Here is an 18,664-nt window from a genome sequence, read left to right as displayed (position 1 = left end):
AAATGCCGTCCACAAACTGTGGAGGCCATTTCTACAGGCGGTTTTCATCGACAACCGCCAGTAGAAATCATTTATACTGGCAGTTTTCGTTGTGAACCGCTAGTAGTAATGTTTTTAGTATATTATTTTTTATTGTATATTCATACATTAATTATATATATTTTTATACATATTAAATATATAAATATATATTTAGTATACATAATATATATATTTATATATTACTTCTCTCTCTCCCCTCTCTCTCTCTCCTCTCTCTCTCTCCTCTCTCTCTCTCTCCTGTATCTCTCCTCTCTCTCTCTCTCCTCTCTCTCCTCTCCCTAGCTCCTCTCTCCCCTCTCCCTCTCTCTCTATCCTCTCTCTCTCCTCTCTCGCTCCTCTATCTCTCTCTCTCTCCTCTCTCTCTCCTCTCTCCCTCCTCTCTCTTCCCTCTCTCTATCTCCTCTATCTCTCCTCTCTCTCTCTCCTCTCTATCTCTCCTCTCTCTCCTCTCCCTAGCTCCTCTCTCTCCCCTCTCCCTCTCTCTCTCTCCTCTCTCTCTCTATCCTCTCTCTCTCCTCTCTCTCTCCTCTATCTCTCTCTCCTCTCTCTCTCCTCATAAGTTTGGCATCCTCAGGGTTAGCGAACAAACACCTCAATCGATCGACGACGGGGAGGTACCACATCACCAAAGCAGGAATCTTTTGAGAGCATAATAGTCTACTTCTTCTTTTTCTTTGCTCGTGGATTTTGAAGTCTTCTTTTTGGCTTTCTTTCGCTTCTTCCCTTTAGACACAGATGCAACACACTCTTCCTCTCGATAGTCTTTATTCGTTTTGTACCTACTTGCACCACACTTTGGGCAGCTCTCCAAGTCTTTATAATCATCACCTCGATAAAGGATACAGTGATTTCTACACGCGTGGATCTTCTTCCGCCCATAGTGAGTGGACTGATTAGTTTCTTTGCATAGTACGTGTTAGCAGGCACTTTGTTCTCCTTTGGAAGCATGTCTGCGACAATACTCAAGAACGCATCGAAGCTAACATCAGACAGACCATATCTAGCTTTTACATCAACAACTTTAACACAGACCCGAGCATCATGAACTCTTTGGTACATCCCTTAGACTCGTCGTACAAAGGCTCTTCTGCTGCCTTCTTCAGGGACTCCATACCTTTCATGAAGAACATCGATGGATCTGTATGACGACGCAACATTGCCTCTAACAACTCTGCATCTTCCTCGTCCATAACATTTGGCCGAACATGGGTTCTTTCACGTTCATTTCCTCCGGCGTAACCATGATCAGTAACATTTGGCACTACATGTTCGCTCTGTGGAAGAGGTTGTTGTGTCTCCTGAACGAACTGAAAGCTGTCGTCGATGTTCGCAGGGTTTCCAGCTGTATAAGGCGAAGAGCTACCCTCTCCATGCTTTGTCCAAATTATGTAATCCTTCACAAATCCTTGGCATACTAGATGAGATATGATTTGTTCTGTGTCATCAAATACAACAGCATTTTTGCAGTCCATGCATGGACAATATATGTGCTTTGTCTTTGTTCTCCAAGCATGGTTCTTAGCGACAACAATAAACTTGTGGACCTCAGATATGTATGATGGATCTAGCCTTGATAAGTTATACATCCAGGATATCCTCTCCATCATCACCTGTAAAAAAAGTAACATAAAACACATGGTGAAACCCTATATCCAAAAATGTGGCTAAAATGTGAAACCCTCTCTCTCTCTCCTCTCTCTCTATCCTCTCTCTCTCCTCTCTCTCTCTCCTCTCTCTCCTCTCTCTCCTCTATCTCTCTCTCTCCTCTCTATCTCTATCCTCTCTCCCTCCTCTCTCTTCCCTCTCTCTCCCTCCTCTGTCACTAGAATGCCCGTTCTTGCAGTGTTTAAATACTACGTCGTCTCCTGGCTTCGCGTCTCTCATCACCATTGGTGTGAAGTTCTTTCACAAGTATCAAATCTGGTGATAAACCATGACCGGGAAAAAGACCATGACCGGGAAAAAGACCACGACTTCTCTATGGAGGATGAGGAAGAGGCGGGCTTCTCTACGGCGACACTCCAAAGAAAGCCAAGGTGGTGGTGGAGGATGAGGAAGAGGCGGGGTTGGAGGATGAGGAAGAGGCGACTGTGACACTATCCATGGAGAAGGACGCGCTGGAGTGCGACATCTGCTGCCTACCCTTCCAGTCCGAAGTTTTCATGGCAAGTCAGATTACCATGCATGTATATATACAATACATATTGATCGGTAGGCTCCAGCATGATGCTCTACTCTGTGTAAAATCAGTGCAAGAACGGGCATTCTGGATGTGCAAAGTGCTACATCCGCACTGACGGTAAGTGCTAGACCTGCTCCGAGCGCATTGGCAACAATAGCTCTCTCTCCCTCTCCCTCTCCTCTCTAGAAAGTCGTGTAAAATTACATGCTTCGGTTTGTAGTTAGACTACTTTATCTCTTCCAATAAAAGTAGTTAGACTACTTTATCTCTAACACATGGTGAAACCCTATATCCAAATGTGGCTAAAATGGAGGAAAAATGAACAAAATTTGGCAAAAGAAACATAAGCCAAACTTTCCTAGCAACTAATAAACAAAAAAATTTAATACCCAAACCTATCTCTAACACATGGTGAAAGCCTAGTTTCAAAATGTAGTTAAAATTGAGCAAAAATAAACAATAACTGACAATTGAAACATAATTAAACCAACCTTCCATACAACACATTCACCATTCATAAAGCAACTAAATATGTGTTATGGATAAACTTATTTGAGAACTAAACATGAAAAAGGAGAGGGAATAGACAAAAACTAACCATCTTAAGCAACCTCATTTGAGGAAATAGAGAAAATTACCTAGCTATACTCTTCTCTCTCACATGTAAAACCCTAGATCCAAAATGTGGCTAAAATTGAGCAAGAATGAACAAAAATTGACAAAGAAACATAAACCAACCTTTCTTATCCACCTTCTTTCAAGAAATAAAGACCAAAACCTCCCCCCTTATATTTTTGTGAAATCTGGACCTCCAAAATCGCCTCCAATGGAAGCTGGCTGCGAGCATACAGTTCACTGTCGGGGGGAAGAAGAGGGGTATTTATAACAGACAGTTCACTGGCGGTTGGCTTGAAAAACCGCCAGTGGTTTCCACTGGCGGTTATCTTAACACAACCGCCAGTGGAAATAGGGTATTTCCACTGGCGGTTCTGTTACACCAACCGCCAGTGGAAATTGGTTTCCACTGGCGGTTATGTTACACCAACCGCCAGTGGAAAAATCCTATTTCCACTGGCGGTTGTGTTAAGATAACCGCCAGTGCAAATGGGTTTCCACTGGCGGTTCCCAAGCCGGGCCCACCTCGTTTTTTTACTGGCGCGTGATAACTGAAACTGATAGTCGCCTAGAGGGGGGGGGGGTGAATAGGGCGAAACTGAAATTTACAAAAATAATCACAACTACAAGCCGGGGTTAGCGTTAGTGATAATAAATGAGTCCGCAAGAGAGGGCGCAAAACAAATCGCAAGCAAATAAGGAGAATGACACGTGGATTTGTTTTACCGAGGTTCGGTTCTTGCAAACCTACTCCCCGTTGAGGAGGCCACAAAGGCCGGGTCTCTTTCAACCCTTCCCTCTCTCAAACGGTCCCTCTGACCGAGTGAGCTTTCCTTCTTCTCAATCAACCGGGAACAAAACTTCCCCGCAAGGGCCACCACACAATCGGTGCCTCTTGCCTCGGTTACAATTGAGTGTTGATCACAAGAGCAAAAGAGAAAGAAAGAATGCGATCCAAGCGCAAGAGCTCAAATGAACACGGCAAATCTCTCTCTCTAGTCACTAGGGTTTTGTGTGGAATTGGAGAGGATTTGATCTCTTTGAATGTGTCTAGAATTGAATGCCTAGCTCTTGTAAGTGGTTGAGAAATGGGAAAACTTGGATGGCAATGAATGTGGGGTGGTTGGGGTATTTATAGCCCCAACCACCAAATGTGGCCGTTGGCTGGAGGCGTCTGCTCGATGGCGCACCGGACAGTCCGGTGCACACCGGACAGTCCGGTGCCCCCTGCCACGTCATCGTTGCCGTTGGATTCTGACCGTTGGAGCTCTGACATGTGGCCCTGCCTGGATGTCCGGTGTACACCGGACATGAACTGTTCATTGTCCGGTGCGTCGGTATGGGCGCGCCTGCCGACTGCGCGCGCAGAGCGCGCATTAAATGCGCTTGCAGGTGACCGTTGGCGCGGAAGTAGCCGTTGCTCCGTGGTTCACCGGACAGTCCGGTGCACACCGGACAGTCCGGTGAATTTTAGCGGAGCGGCTGCCGCGCGAACCCGAGGCTGGCGAGTTCCGGAGCCCGATCTTCCTTGGAACACCGGACATGTCCGGTGCACACCGGACAGTCCGGTGAATTATAGCGCGCCGGCTTCCGAGAAATCCCGAGGGTGAAGAGTTTGAGTCTGGGTCCCCTGGTGCACCGGACAGGTACTGTTCACTGTCCGGTGGCACACCGGACAGTCCGGTGCGCCAGACCAGGGGTGCCCTCGGTTGCCCCTTTGCTCCTTTATTGAATCCAACACTTGGTCTTTTTATTGGCTGAGTGTGAACCTTTTACACCTGTATAATCTATACACTTGGGCAAACTAGTTAGTCCAAAGATTTGTGTTGGGCAATTCAACCACCAAAATTATTTAGGAACTAGGTGTAAGCCTAATTCCCTTTCATATCTCCCCCTTTTTGGTGATTGATGCCAACACAAACCAAAGCAAATGTAGAAGTGCATAATTGAACTAGTTTGCATAATGTAAGTGTAAAGGTTGCTTGGAATTGAGCCAATAAAACTACTTACAAGATATGCAAGGAATGTTTCTTTCTTATTTAACATTTTGGACCACGTTTGCACCACCTGTTTTGTTTTTGCAAAACCTTTTGTAAATCCTTTTCATAGATCTTTTGCAAATAGTCAAAGGTAAATAAATAAGAGTTTGCCAAAAGCATTTTCAAGATTTGAAATTTCCTCCCCCTGTTTCAAATGCTTTTCCTTTGACTAAACAAAACTCCCCCTAAAAGAGATCCACCTCTTAGTGTTCAAGAGGGTTTTGATATACCATTTTTGAAATACTACTTTCTCCCCCTTTTGAACACAATAGAATACCAAATGATAAAGACTTTTGGAAAGCACTAAGTTTTTGAATTTGGTGGTGGTGGTGCGGTCCTTTTGCTTTGGGCTCATTTCTCCCCCTTTTTGGCATGAATCGCCAAAAACGGAATCATTAGAGCCCTAGAAGTGCAATCTTCCCCTTTGGTCATAAATAAGTGAGTTAAGATTATACCAAAGACGAAGTCCTGTTGCGTTTGAGCTTTTACTCTCTCCCCCAAGGATGAAGTCCTTTTCCTTGATGCTTATTGCTCCCCCAAAGAAGAGAGAGTTGCTCGGAGTGGTGGCGAAGTATGAGTTACGGAGTGGAAGCCTTTTGTCTTCGCCGAAGACTCCAATTCCCTTTCAATATACCTATGACTTGGTTTGAAATAAACTTGAAAGCACATTAGTCATAGCATATAAAAGAGATATGATCAAAGGTATTCAAATTAGCTATGTGTGCAAGCTTAGCAAAAGAAATTTCTAGAATCAAGAATATTGAGCTCATGCCTAAGTCTGGTAAAAGATTGTTCATCAAGTGGCTTGGTAAAGATATCGGCTAATTGATCTTTAGTATTAATGTAAGAAATCTCGATATCCCCCTTTTGTTGGTGATCCCTAAGAAAATGATACCGAATGGCTATGTGCTTAGTGCGGTTATGCTCGACGGGATTGTCGGCCATTTTGATTGCACTCTCATTATCACATAGCAAAGGGACTTTGGTTAATTTGTAACCGTAGTCCCGCAGGGTTTGCCTCATCCAAAGCAATTGCGCGCAACAATGTCCTGCGGCAATGTACTCGGCTTCGGCGGTGGAAAGAGCGACCGAATTTTGCTTCTTTGAAGCCCAAGACACCAAGGATCTTCCCAAGAACTGGCAAGTCCCCGATGTGCTCTTCCTATGAATTTTGCACCCCGCCCAATCGGCATCCGAATAACCAATTAAATCAAATGTGGATCCCCTAGGGTACCAAAGCCCAAACTTAGGAGTATAAGCCAAATATCTCAAGATTCGTTTTACGGCCGTAAGGTGTGATTCCTTAGGGTCGGATTGGAATCTTGCACACATGCAAACGGAAAGCATAATGTCCGGTCGAGATGCACATAAATAAAGCAATGAACCAATCATTGACCGGTATACCTTTTGATCCACGGACTTACCTCCCGTGTCGAGGTCGAGATGCCCATTAGTTCCCATGGGTGTCTTGATGGGTTTGGCATCCTTCATCCCAAACTTAGCAAGAATGTCTTGAGTGTACTTCGTTTGGCTAATGAAGGTGCCCTCTTGGAGTTGCTTGACTTGGAATCCTAGAAAATACTTCAACTCCCCCATCATCGACATCTCGAATTTCTGTGTCATGATCCTACTAAACTCTTCACATGTAGACTCGTTAGTAGACCCAAATATAATATCATCAACATAAATTTGGCATACAAACAAGTCATTTTCAAGAGTTTTAGTAAAGAGTGTAGGATCCGCCTTCCCAACTTTGAAGCCATTAGCAATAAGGAAATCTCTTAGGCATTCATACCATGCTCTTGGGGCTTGTTTGAGCCCATAAAGCGCCTTAGAGAGCCTATAGACATGGTTAGGGTACTCACTGTCTTCAAAGCCGGGAGGTTGCTCAACATAGACCTCTTCCTTGATTGGTCCGTTGAGGAAGGCACTTTTCACGTCCATTTGATAGAGCTTAAAGCCATGGTAAGTAGCATAGGCCAATAATATGCGAATTGACTCAAGCCTAGCTACGGGTGCATAGGTTTCACCGAAATCCAAACCTTCGACTTGTGAATACCCTTTGGCTACGAGTCGAGCTTTGTTCCTTGTCACCACACCATGCTCATCTTGCTTGTTGCGGAAGACCCATTTGGTTCCTACAACATTTTGGTTTGGACGTGGAACTAAATGCCAGACCTCATTCCTCGTGAAATTGTTGAGCTCTTCTTGCATCGCCACCACCCAATCCGAATCTTGGAGAGCTTCCTCTACCCTGTGTGGCTCAATAGAGGAAACAAAAGAGTAATGTTCACAAAAATGAGCAACCCGAGATCGAGTAGTTACCCCCTTATGAATGTCGCCGAGGATGGTGTCGACGGGGTGATCTCGTTGGATTGCTTGGTGGACTCTTGGGTGTGGCGGTCTTGGTTCTTCCTCATCCTCCTTTTCTTGATCATTTGTATCTCCCCCTTGATCATTGCTATCATCTTGAGGTGGCTCGTCTTCTTGATTTTGCTCTTCATCATTTTGAGCCTCATCCTCATTTTGAGTTGGTGGAGATGCTTGCATGGAGGAGGATGGTTGATCTTGTGTACTTGGAGGCTCTTCGGATTCCTTAGGACACACATCCCCGATGGACATGTTCCTTAGCGCGATACATGGAGCCTGTTCTTCACCTATCTCATCAAGATCAACTTGCTCCACTTGAGAGCCGTTAGTTTCATCAAACACAACGTCACAGGAGACTTCAACTAGTCCAGTGGACTTGTTAAAGACCCTATATGCCCTTGTGTTTGAGTCATAACCAAGTAAAAAGCCTTCTACAGTTTTAGGAGCAAATTTAGATTTTCTACCTCTTTTAATAAGAATGAAGCATTTGCTACCAAAAACTCTAAAATATGAAATGTTGGGCTTTTTACCGGTTAGGAGTTCATATGATGTCTTCTTGAGGATTCGGTGAAGATATAACCGGTTGATGGCGTAGCAGGCGGTGTTGACCGCTTCGGCCCAAAACCGGTCCGGTGTCTTGTATTCATCAAGCATGGTTCTTGCCATGTCCAATAGAGTTCGATTCTTCCTCTCCACTACACCGTTTTGTTGTGGCGTGTAGGGAGAAGAGAACTCATGCTTGATGCCCTCCTCCTCAAGGAAGCTTTCAATTTGAGAGTTCTTGAACTCCGTTCCATTGTCGCTTCTTATTTTCTTGATCCTTAAGCCGAACTCATTTTGAGCTCGTCTCAAGAATCCCTTTAAGGTCTCTTGGGTTTGAGATTTTTCCTGTAAAAAGAATACCCAAGTGAAGCGAGTATAATCATCCACGATAACTAGACAGTACTTACTCCCGCCGATGCTTATGTAAGCGATCGGGCCAAATAGATCCATGTGTAGGAGCTCCAGTGGCCTGTCAGTCGTCATTATGTTCTTGTGTGGATGATGAGTGCCAACTTGCTTCCCTGCTTGGCATGCGCTACAGATCCTGTCTTTCTCAAAATGAACATTGGTTAGTCCTAAAATGTGCTCTCCCTTTAGAAGCTTATGAAGATTCTTCATCCCAACATGGGCTAGTCGGCGGTGCCAGAGCCAACCCATGTTAGTCTTAGCAATTAAACATGTGTCGAGCTCAGCTCTATCAAAATCTACTAAGTATAGCTGACCCTCTAACACACCCTTAAATGCTATTGAATCATCACTTCTTCTAAAGACAGTGACACCTATATCAGTAAAAAGACAGTTGTAGCCCATTTGACATAATTGGGAAACAGAAAGCAAGTTGTAATCTAATGAATCAACAAGAAAAACATTGGAAATGGAATGGTCAGGTGAAATAGCAATTTTACCCAAACCTTTGACCAGCCCTTGATTTCCATCCCCAAATGTGATAGCTCGTTGGGGATCTTTGTTTTTCTCATAAGAGGAGAACATCCTTTTCTCCCCGGTCATGTGGTTTGTGCACCCGCTGTCGAGTATCCAACTTGAGCCCCCGGATGCATAAACCTACAAAACAAATTTAGTTCTTTGTTTTAGGTACCCAAACGGTTTTGGGTCCTTTGGCATTAGATACAAGAACTTTGGGTACCCAAACACAAGTCTTGGAGCCTTTGTGTTTGCCCCCAACAATTTTGGCAACTACCTTGCCAGATTTGCTAGTCAACACATAAGATGCATCAAAAGTTTTAAATGAAATGGCATGATCATTTGATGCATTAATAGTTTTCTTTCTAGGCAACTTGGCATGGGTTGGTTGCCTAGATCTAGATGTCTCACCCTTATACATAAAAGCATAATTAGGGCCAGAGTGAGACTTCCTAGAATGAATTTTCTTAATCTTATTCTCAGGATACCCGGCAGGGTACAAAATGTAACCCTCGTTATCCTGAGGCATGGGAGCCTTGCCCTTAACAAAGTTAGACAAGTTCTTAGGAGGGGCATTAATTTTGACATTGTCTCCCCTTTGAAAGCCAATGCCGTCCTTAATGCCCGGGCGTCTCCCATTATAGAGCATGCTTCTAGCCAATTTAAATTTTTCATTTTCTAAGTCATGCTCTCTAATTTTAGCATTAAGTTGTGCTATGTGATCATTTTGTTTTTTAATTAAGGCAAGGTGATCATGGATAGCATCAACATTAATATCTCTACATCTAGTGCAAATGGACACATGCTCAATAGTAGATGTAGAGGGTTTGCAAGACTTTAATTCAATAACCTTAGCATGCAACAAATCATTCTTAGTTCTAAGGTCAGAAATAGTAGTATTGCAAACATCAAAATCCTTAGCCTTAGCAATTAATTTCTCATTCTCATTTCTAAGGCTAGCGATGGAAGCATTCAATTCATCAATCCTAGCAAGCAAATCAACATCATCATTTCTAGGATCAATGCAAACATGAGAATCAACCTTAGCCAACAAATTAGCATTTTCATTTCTAAGGTTGTCTAAAATCTCATGGCAAGTGCTTAGCTCACTAGATAATTTTTCACATTTTTCTCTTTCTAGAGCATAAGCATTTTTAACCTTAACATGTTTCTTGTTTTCCTTGATTAGGAAGTCCTCTTGGGAGTCCAAGAGATCATCCTTTTCATGGATAGCACTAATTAGCTCATTTAATTTTTCTTTTTGTTCCATGTTAAGGTTGGCAAAAAGAATACGCAAGTTATCCTCCTCATTTTTATCATCCTCATCACTAGATGTTTCATATTTAGTGGAGGACTTTGATTTTACCTTCTTTTTGCCGTCCTTGGCCATGAGGCACTTGTGGCCGACGTTGGGGAAGAGGAGGCCTTTGGTGACGGCGATGTTGGCGGCGTCCTCGTCGTCGGAGGAGTCGCTTGAGCTTTCGTCGGAGTCCAACTCCCGACAAACATGGGCATCGCCGCCCTTCTTCTTGTAGTACTTCTTCTTCTCCTTCCTCTTGCCCTTCTTGTCGTTGTCCCTGTCACTATCACTTGATAATGGACATTTAGCAATAAAGTGACCGGGCTTACCACACTTGTAGCAAACCTTCTTGGAACGGGATTTGTAGTCCTTCCCCTTCCGTTGCTTGAGGATTTGCCGGAAGCTTTTGATGATTAGGGCCATCTCCTCGTTGTCGAGCTTGGAGGCGTCAATTGGTTGTCTACTTGGTGTAGACTCCTCCTTCTTCTCCTCCGTTGCCTTGAAGGCCACGGGTTGCGCCTCGGATGTGGAAGGCTCATCAAGCTCGTTGATCTTCTTGGAGCCCTTAATCATGCATTCAAAACTAACAAAATTCCCGATGACTTCCTCGGGGGTCATTTGTGTATATCTAGGATTGCCACGAATTAATTGTACTTGAGTAGGGTTAAGGAAAATAAGGGCTCTTAGAATAACCTTAACCACTTCGTGGTCATCCCATTTTGTGCTCCCGAGGTTGCGCACTTGGTTCACCAAGGTCTTGAGCCGGTTGTACATGTCTTGTGGCTCCTCCCCTTGGCGAAGACGGAAGCGACCGAGCTCCCCCTCGATCGTTTCCCGCTTGGTGATCTTGGTGAGTTCATCACCCTCATGCGCTGTCTTGAGTAGGTCCCAAATCTCCTTGGCGTTCTTCAACCCTTGTACTTTGTTGTATTCCTCCTTGCTTAAAGAGGCAAGGAGAATGGTTGTGGCTTGAGAGTTGAAGTGCTCGATTTGGGCCACTTCGTCCGTGTCGTAGTCCTCATCCCCTACGGATGGTACCTGTACACCATACTCAACAACATCCCATAATCTTTTGTGGAGAGAGATTAGATGAAATTGCATCAAATTACTCCACATAGCATAATCTTCACCATTAAAAGTTGGTGGTTTGCCTAATGGGACGGAAAGTAAAGGTGTATGTTTAGGAACGCGAGGGTAGCGTAGGGGGATCTTACTATACTTCTTACGCTCTTGGCGTTTAGAAGTGACGGACGCCGCGTCGGAGCCGGAGGTGGAGGTCGATGAAGTGTCGGTCTCGTAGAAGACCACTTTCCTCATCCTTTTGTGCTTGTCCCCACTCCGATGCGGCTTGTGAGAAGATTTTTCCTTCTTCTCCTTATGGTGAGAAGAGGAAGATCTTTTCTCCTTCCGCTTGGAGGATTTCTTCTTCTTCTCTATTCTCTTGGTGCGGGACTCTTCCGATGAAGTGCTCCCTTGGCTTGTAGTGGGCTTGTCGTCGCCGGTCTCCATCTCCCTCTTGGTGTGATCTCCCGACATCACTTCGAGCGGTTAGGCTCTAATGAAGCACCGGGCTCTGATACCAATTGATAGTCGCCTAGAGGGGGGGGGGGGTGAATAGGGCGAAACTGAAATTTACAAAAATAATCACAACTACAAGCCGGGGTTAGCGTTAGTGATAATAAATGAGTCCGCAAGAGAGGGCGCAAAACAAATCGCAAGCAAATAAGGAGAATGACACGTGGATTTGTTTTACCGAGGTTCGGTTCTTGCAAACCTACTCCCCGTTGAGGAGGCCACAAAGGCCGGGTCTCTTTCAACCCTTCCCTCTCTCAAACGGTCCCTCTGACCGAGTGAGCTTTCCTTCTTCTCAATCAACCGGGAACAAAACTTCCCCGCAAGGGCCACCACACAATCGGTGCCTCTTGCCTCGGTTACAATTGAGTGTTGATCACAAGAGCAAAAGAGAAAGAAAGAATGCGATCCAAGCGCAAGAGCTCAAATGAACACGGCAAATCTCTCTCTCTAGTCACTAGGGTTTTGTGTGGAATTGGAGAGGATTTGATCTCTTTGAATGTGTCTAGAATTGAATGCCTAGCTCTTGTAAGTGGTTGAGAAATGGGAAAACTTGGATGGCAATGAATGTGGGGTGGTTGGGGTATTTATAGCCCCAACCACCAAATGTGGCCGTTGGCTGGAGGCGTCTGCTCGATGGCGCACCGGACAGTCCGGTGCACACCGGACAGTCCGGTGCCCCCTGCCACGTCATCGTTGCCGTTGGATTCTGACCGTTGGAGCTCTGACATGTGGCCCTGCCTGGATGTCCGGTGTACACCGGACATGAACTGTTCATTGTCCGGTGCGTCGGTATGGGCGCGCCTGCCGACTGCGCGCGCAGAGCGCGCATTAAATGCGCTTGCAGGTGACCGTTGGCGCGGAAGTAGCCGTTGCTCCGTGGTTCACCGGACAGTCCGGTGCACACCGGACAGTCCGGTGAATTTTAGCGGAGCGGCTGCCGCGCGAACCCGAGGCTGGCGAGTTCCGGAGGCCGATCTTCCTTGGAACACCGGACATGTCCGGTGCACACCGGACAGTCCGGTGAATTATAGCGCGCCGGCTTCCGAGAAATCCCGAGGGTGAAGAGTTTGAGTCTGGGTCCCCTGGTGCACCGGACAGGTACTGTTCACTGTCCGGTGGCACACCGGACAGTCCGGTGCGCCAGACCAGGGGTGCCCTCGGTTGCCCCTTTGCTCCTTTATTGAATCCAACACTTGGTCTTTTTATTGGCTGAGTGTGAACCTTTTACACCTGTATAATCTATACACTTGGGCAAACTAGTTAGTCCAAAGATTTGTGTTGGGCAATTCAACCACCAAAATTATTTAGGAACTAGGTGTAAGCCTAATTCCCTTTCAGAAACCGCCAGTGATAATTTATGGGTGCTGCAGGCTATGAGCTCTTTTCTACTAGTGTGTTGTCTTGCCCAATAGATGCCACAGATTAGGTTGATTCTATTGTTTGTTCAGATAGTGTAACTTAAAATAAGTGAAAAGAGTACAATTGCTCCACTTCTGTTGTTGTTTAGGCTGTTAGGGGGAAACGTATGAGGTAGTTGTTGCTCCTCAAAGTGACTACTATTCACATTCAAGCAGAAAATGAAAGTAAAGGAGACTCTTTGAGCTATTTATTCATGTGTCTATCTAAAGCTATTATTTTGCCGTCAGTTTAGTCCAAGTGTATGTGTATGGCACACCTTGTTCAAATTTCCTTGGACTTGTTCTCCAAAGTTGACGGTCCATATGGATTTCACTGTTTATGTTTCAGTGACAATGAACTGGAACATTTGATCTGTCAAAGTGGGGAACCGTTTAAACGTACTAGAACCTACTGAAGAAAAACACTCCTAGTCCCCATTTGGTTAGAGGGACTAATCTTTAGTCCCTGATTTTAGTCTCATTTACTCCATATTTTGCCAAACATAAAGACTAAAGTAGGGGCTAATTGGTTTTAGTCTCTAGTCTTTCACATGGTGCTAAAAGAGACTAAAGGGCAAAATTTACTCCAATTACTCTTGCCTAAAAAACTGACGTCATACATAGAAAACAAAAAAATAGGTAATTAGGTCTTTATATGTTAAATTTAATGTATTTAGAATTTGTTTAGTCCCTACAATCAAATATGTTAGGCATTAAACGGGACCCTAGATATATTATCCTTCTATAGCTGCCTGTCCTGTTAGGGTTTGCTTTCGCTGTTAATGGCTTACTAGTATGTTTACGAAGTACTGCACTCCAGAAGTTCAGACATACTTCCACTCTGTTGATTTCTCCGTAACAGTTTCGAGTGAGTTCTACATGTAATGCGAACTTTCTGATGACTGGGTTAAAGAGTCGCCTGTTATGAGCGGAACCCATTATCAGAGAAGGCCAATGGGCTAGCAGGGGCATTTATAAGCCCAGTTTATCTTAAGACATATTTCAGATTAGATTAGATTCATATTTCAGATTAGATTATATTCATATTTTAGATTAGATTAGAATCATTTTTCGATTCATATTTCAGATTAGACTAAATTCCTTTTTAGATTAGATTCATATGTTTCAGGTTAGATCTCTTTAGAGAACGGTAAAACCAGTTCTTCTGATCGATCACCAAATAACCAATGCTACCGGACAGTACCTAGTAGCAAGAATTGTTCAGATCGTGCCTATACTGAACCATATATTCGAATGCTTGAGAGTTCAGGTCGTTAATCATCGATTCATCGGTATAAAAACACAATCAAATGCAGATCACTCTCCATTCTCCAATCAATCAAGAACTTCCTCAAATCAATTCATACAAATTAGAAGTGTTGACGCCTTTTCGGAGCGCCAAATACTCAACAAGAACCAGCGGCGGTGCCCTCTGCACAGGGGCGGACGGTCCGCGCGCGGGGCCGGACGGTCCGCGGCCTGGTGCGAGGCGGTGATGCTTTCTGGTCAGGCGCGGACGGTCCGCGGCACAGGGCCGGACGGTCCGCGACCTGGCACAGGGGCTAGGGTTCCCTGCCTGACGGCCGGACGGTCCGCGCCCTAGGGCCGGACGGTCCGCGCGTGCGCAGGGGCGGCGGAAGATCGCCGACGGCGCCTGGATCTCGCTCCCGGGAGGGACCCCGTCGGGGAGTAGAGATCCTAGGTGGTGTCTAGGCTCGGGCCGGCCGACCTAGACTCCTCTAATCGACGTAGAGTCGAAGAGAGACGAAGAATTGGGGATTGGAAGGCTAAACCTAAACTAGACTAGAACTACTCCTAGAATAAAATGTGAATAGAAGATGTATTGATTCGATTGTTGATGATTACAAATCGGCCGTAGACCTCTCTATTTATAGAGGAGGGGGGCTGGACCCTTTACAAACTAATTTCCGAGCTTATCCCATGATTTTAGCTAACAACCATAGCACAAAACTCGGAACCCTAATCTGTTCTGCGCACGCGCGGACCGTCCGGCCCACAGGCGCGGACCGTCCGGACCGCGGACCGTCTGGCCTCAGGGCCGGACAGTCCGCCGGCTCATTTTGGTGTCAAACATATGCCCCCCTGCCTTTTGGTGGAGCTGAGCGAACCAAAAGCAACTAACTCGATGTGATCTCATCAGTTTTCTTAGGCATCTTGACACTTGCTAGGATGATACGTAGTGGCCTTAGTCCCGATGGTTGACTCAACGGACGTGACTCTTTTAGCTTTGATCAAACTGTCAGTCCCAACACCGTCAAGCGTCATAGCGATCCTGACCAATCCGTCACCTTACTTTTTCTAATTTTCCAAGTGTTCTGGCGTAGCTTCGTAGTCGACCAGGTCTTCCCCTTGTAGGTCATCTTCCTCCATGGGTGTCGGTACATCGTTGGTGGTGTCTTGGTGTAGTGCGGATGGTTCGGCCTCAGGGGTCAGATGGTCCGCGTCCTGTATGGTTGGTCTGGTCTTTATAGCCAGACTGTCTGCTATACCTGCAAAGAGCTGCACAGTTGCTGTTTTATTTTCTGTCTTTATGGCCGTTTGATTTTCCTCAACGACCTTTGGTCTCCATCTCTTTTGTGGTGGCGGATACTGCGGATGTGTGTCATTGAATATTTTTTCCGCCTCCTTCTCCTGATTCTCCTTTGCTCTAAGGCGTTGTAATTTTCGCTTTTGCGATCGTGTCAATCCCGATGGGCACCATCGGGGCATGGAGTATTTTGGATCGGCTATTTTATTGACAGTCGTACTTTCTTTTTTGTTTGTGTTGGCCGATTCACCAAAAATCATCGGCCCTTCGTTATTTTGTTGTACGATGACATCTGTCGTTCCTATTTTAATGACGTCTCCCTTTTTCGTACTGTTGGAGGTTGTAGCTGTATGCCCCCCTGCCGGATTAGTCAGCCTTTGTGGCCGAATTGTTCGGCAATCTTGCTGGGCCTGTGCTCGTGGACCAGATTGAGGGGCTCTCAATCGGTCTTGTACTGGAGGTGTCAACCTATTGAATACAGATGTTTGGGGTGCCCCCCAAGCGGGGTACTGTGGCATCCCAAATAGGTATGGTGGCATGCCCCACATTTGATTTGGGACGTATGGTGGAGGTATGTATGTGTATGAATATGGCATAGGTGGATATGGTGGTGGAGGTGTCCATGCAGGTATGTTAGGTCTTAATTGAACATTATGACCTCCCGTCCTTTCCGATTGGTGTGGTGGTCCAATCGGCCTAATCTGCCGTCGCACCTGGGTGGGTAAGTGTGGTCCCTTTGGTGGCCGGTCGCTGGTGTCAGCCTTCTTTTTCACATATTTAGACAATAATTGATCAAAGGTCGGGCTAGATTTTACCAACCGACCAGTTGCCTTGAACGTGTTAGTTTTCCACGTACCTATTTCTGGTCGTCGTGGTTTGAAGGTACGTGGTCGTCGCGGCTCTTCGGCGTTGCCGGACCGTCCGCTGGAACGCTCCGGACCGTCCGGTGATGTTACGGACCGTCCGCGCCTGGACACCGGACCGTCCGCGATGCGTAGTATGGGTTCTCGCGCATATCCCCTTGTCTGTGCTTGCCCCCCAGCGCTGGAGTTTGTGATGGTTACCTTCAGTGTCTCCCCTCCATCAGGAGTCTTCTCGGCCATCACTTTCCTGCAAGAAATTTTGTTGTTCCCATCGGCCTCCCGTGCGTTGCCGATGATGACTTCTTTGTCTTTGCCCTTATCGGCCGTGTTGGGCCGAATTAGGACCTTTTTGCCATTAAAGTCGATCACATTCATTGGGAAGGGCTCCGTGTCCTCCTGAAATTTCAATCGTCCCTCATTAATGGCCGATTGAATTTGTCGTCGGAACACATTACAATCATTAGTGGCATGGGAAAATGAGTTGTGCCACTTGCAGTATGCGCGACGCTTTAGTTCGTCGGCAGGTGGAACGATATAATCAATTTTAATGTTACCATTTTTTAGTAATTCATCGAATATCTTATCACATTTGCCGACATTAAATGTAAACTTAACTTCCTCCTGTCGTTCCTTTTGAACTGACTGCAAGGAGTAGCAAGCCGAAGATTTGGCCTGCTCGGGCCAAACTATTTCGGCAGTGTAAACTTTCTTTGGTTCATTGTCCGAACTATTTTGATTGTGTTCTACTATAGGGACATTATGATGAACCGTTCTGACTAGTTCTTTGCTTCGGCTTTCACAAGCCGAAGCTCTCTGATGTAATTGTGCTAGAGTAAAGAACTGGATGCCTTCTAATCTCTCTTTTAAATAATAGCGCAATCCATCAAAGGCTATTCCTGCCAGTTGTTTATCTGTTAAATGAATTTGAAAGCATCGGTTTCTCGTATCCTGGAATCTCTGGATATAATCACTAACCGATTCATCCTTTTCTTGTCGTAGGGTCACTAAGTCTACTAAATCTAGCTCATAATCACCAGAGAAGAAATGTTCATGAAATTTTTGCTCTAAGTCTCCCCATGACAAAATGGAATTAGGAGGGAGCGTGGCATACCATGTGAATGCAGTCCCTATTAAGGATAATGAAAATAAACGCACACGGAATGCTTCGGTGTCGGCCAATTCTCCTAATTGTGCTAGGAACTGGCCTATGTGCTCACGCGTGCTCTTTCCTTGGTCACCCGAAAACTTTGCAAACTCGGGTATCCTGGTTCCCTGTGGGTATGGGTGGTGATCAAATCGGCTGTCATAAGGCTTCCGATATGATTGCCCCCCAGGGATCATGCTTACTCCGAGCTTATCTCGGAACGCCCCGGCTATTTCTTCCCTCACTATACCAATGGCAGCCGGTGCAAGACCACCGGCTCTCTGGTCAAACATAGGTGGGGTTGGTTGCATGTTAGTATGTTGTCGTTCCCCCCATTGGTTTGAGCTACGTGGTGCATTTCCATTTGCCCTATATGGCTCATATGTTTGATCGTTTCTTTCCGGCCTTCTAGGTGGGGCCGGAAAGCTTTCCTGGGCTCTGGATCCTAAATTAATGGGCTGGTGCATTGCATAATGTGATGGGAAGTGTTGTTGGGACGGGTGAGGATTCAGGTAATAACCCCCCTCAAAAGACTCATGCGCGGACTGTCCGGATACGTACCCGGACCGTCCGTGATTATATGCGGACCGTCCGTCGTTGTATGCGGACCGTCCGACTGGATAGTTTAAATTCGGTGCCCTATGTGGTGGCTCGGGTGTGTGTCTAGGTAACTCATTAAAAATGGGCCCGGCTGTGGCTGACCCGGATGGTCCGGACATGTGTAGATCGGCTGGTTTACTGCCGATTTGCGTTTGCTCAGGGTACGTGTCCATCGGCATCCCATAAGGGGGTTGTGACTGGTCGTGACAACCTCTAACCGATGTATTACGTGTATTATCTCCTAATTCAACCTCGCGTGAAGGAAAATTTGCTATACTAGATTTATCAAATGCACGTACTAGTCTCCTACAATCGTTTTGCATAACCCCTATGATATTTTGCATCTGTTCTCGCTGTTCGTCTATGTAAGCTTTAAGAGATTGGAGTTCGTTGGTGCTACTTACATTTGGGGTAATCGTAGTAGGTCGGAGCGAAGCCAGATCTGTCGCCCGTTGCCGAACGACTTTGTTGTTCCTGTCCACTTTGAAGTCAGCCAGAAACTTCGTCTTTGCTTCTTGGATCAGC

Source organism: Zea mays, chromosome 9 (genome assembly GCF_902167145.1).
Source record: "Zea mays cultivar B73 chromosome 9, Zm-B73-REFERENCE-NAM-5.0, whole genome shotgun sequence".
In the NCBI taxonomy this organism is placed as follows: Eukaryota; Viridiplantae; Streptophyta; class Magnoliopsida; order Poales; family Poaceae; genus Zea; species Zea mays.
Note: the sequence above shows the minus strand (reverse complement) of the source record.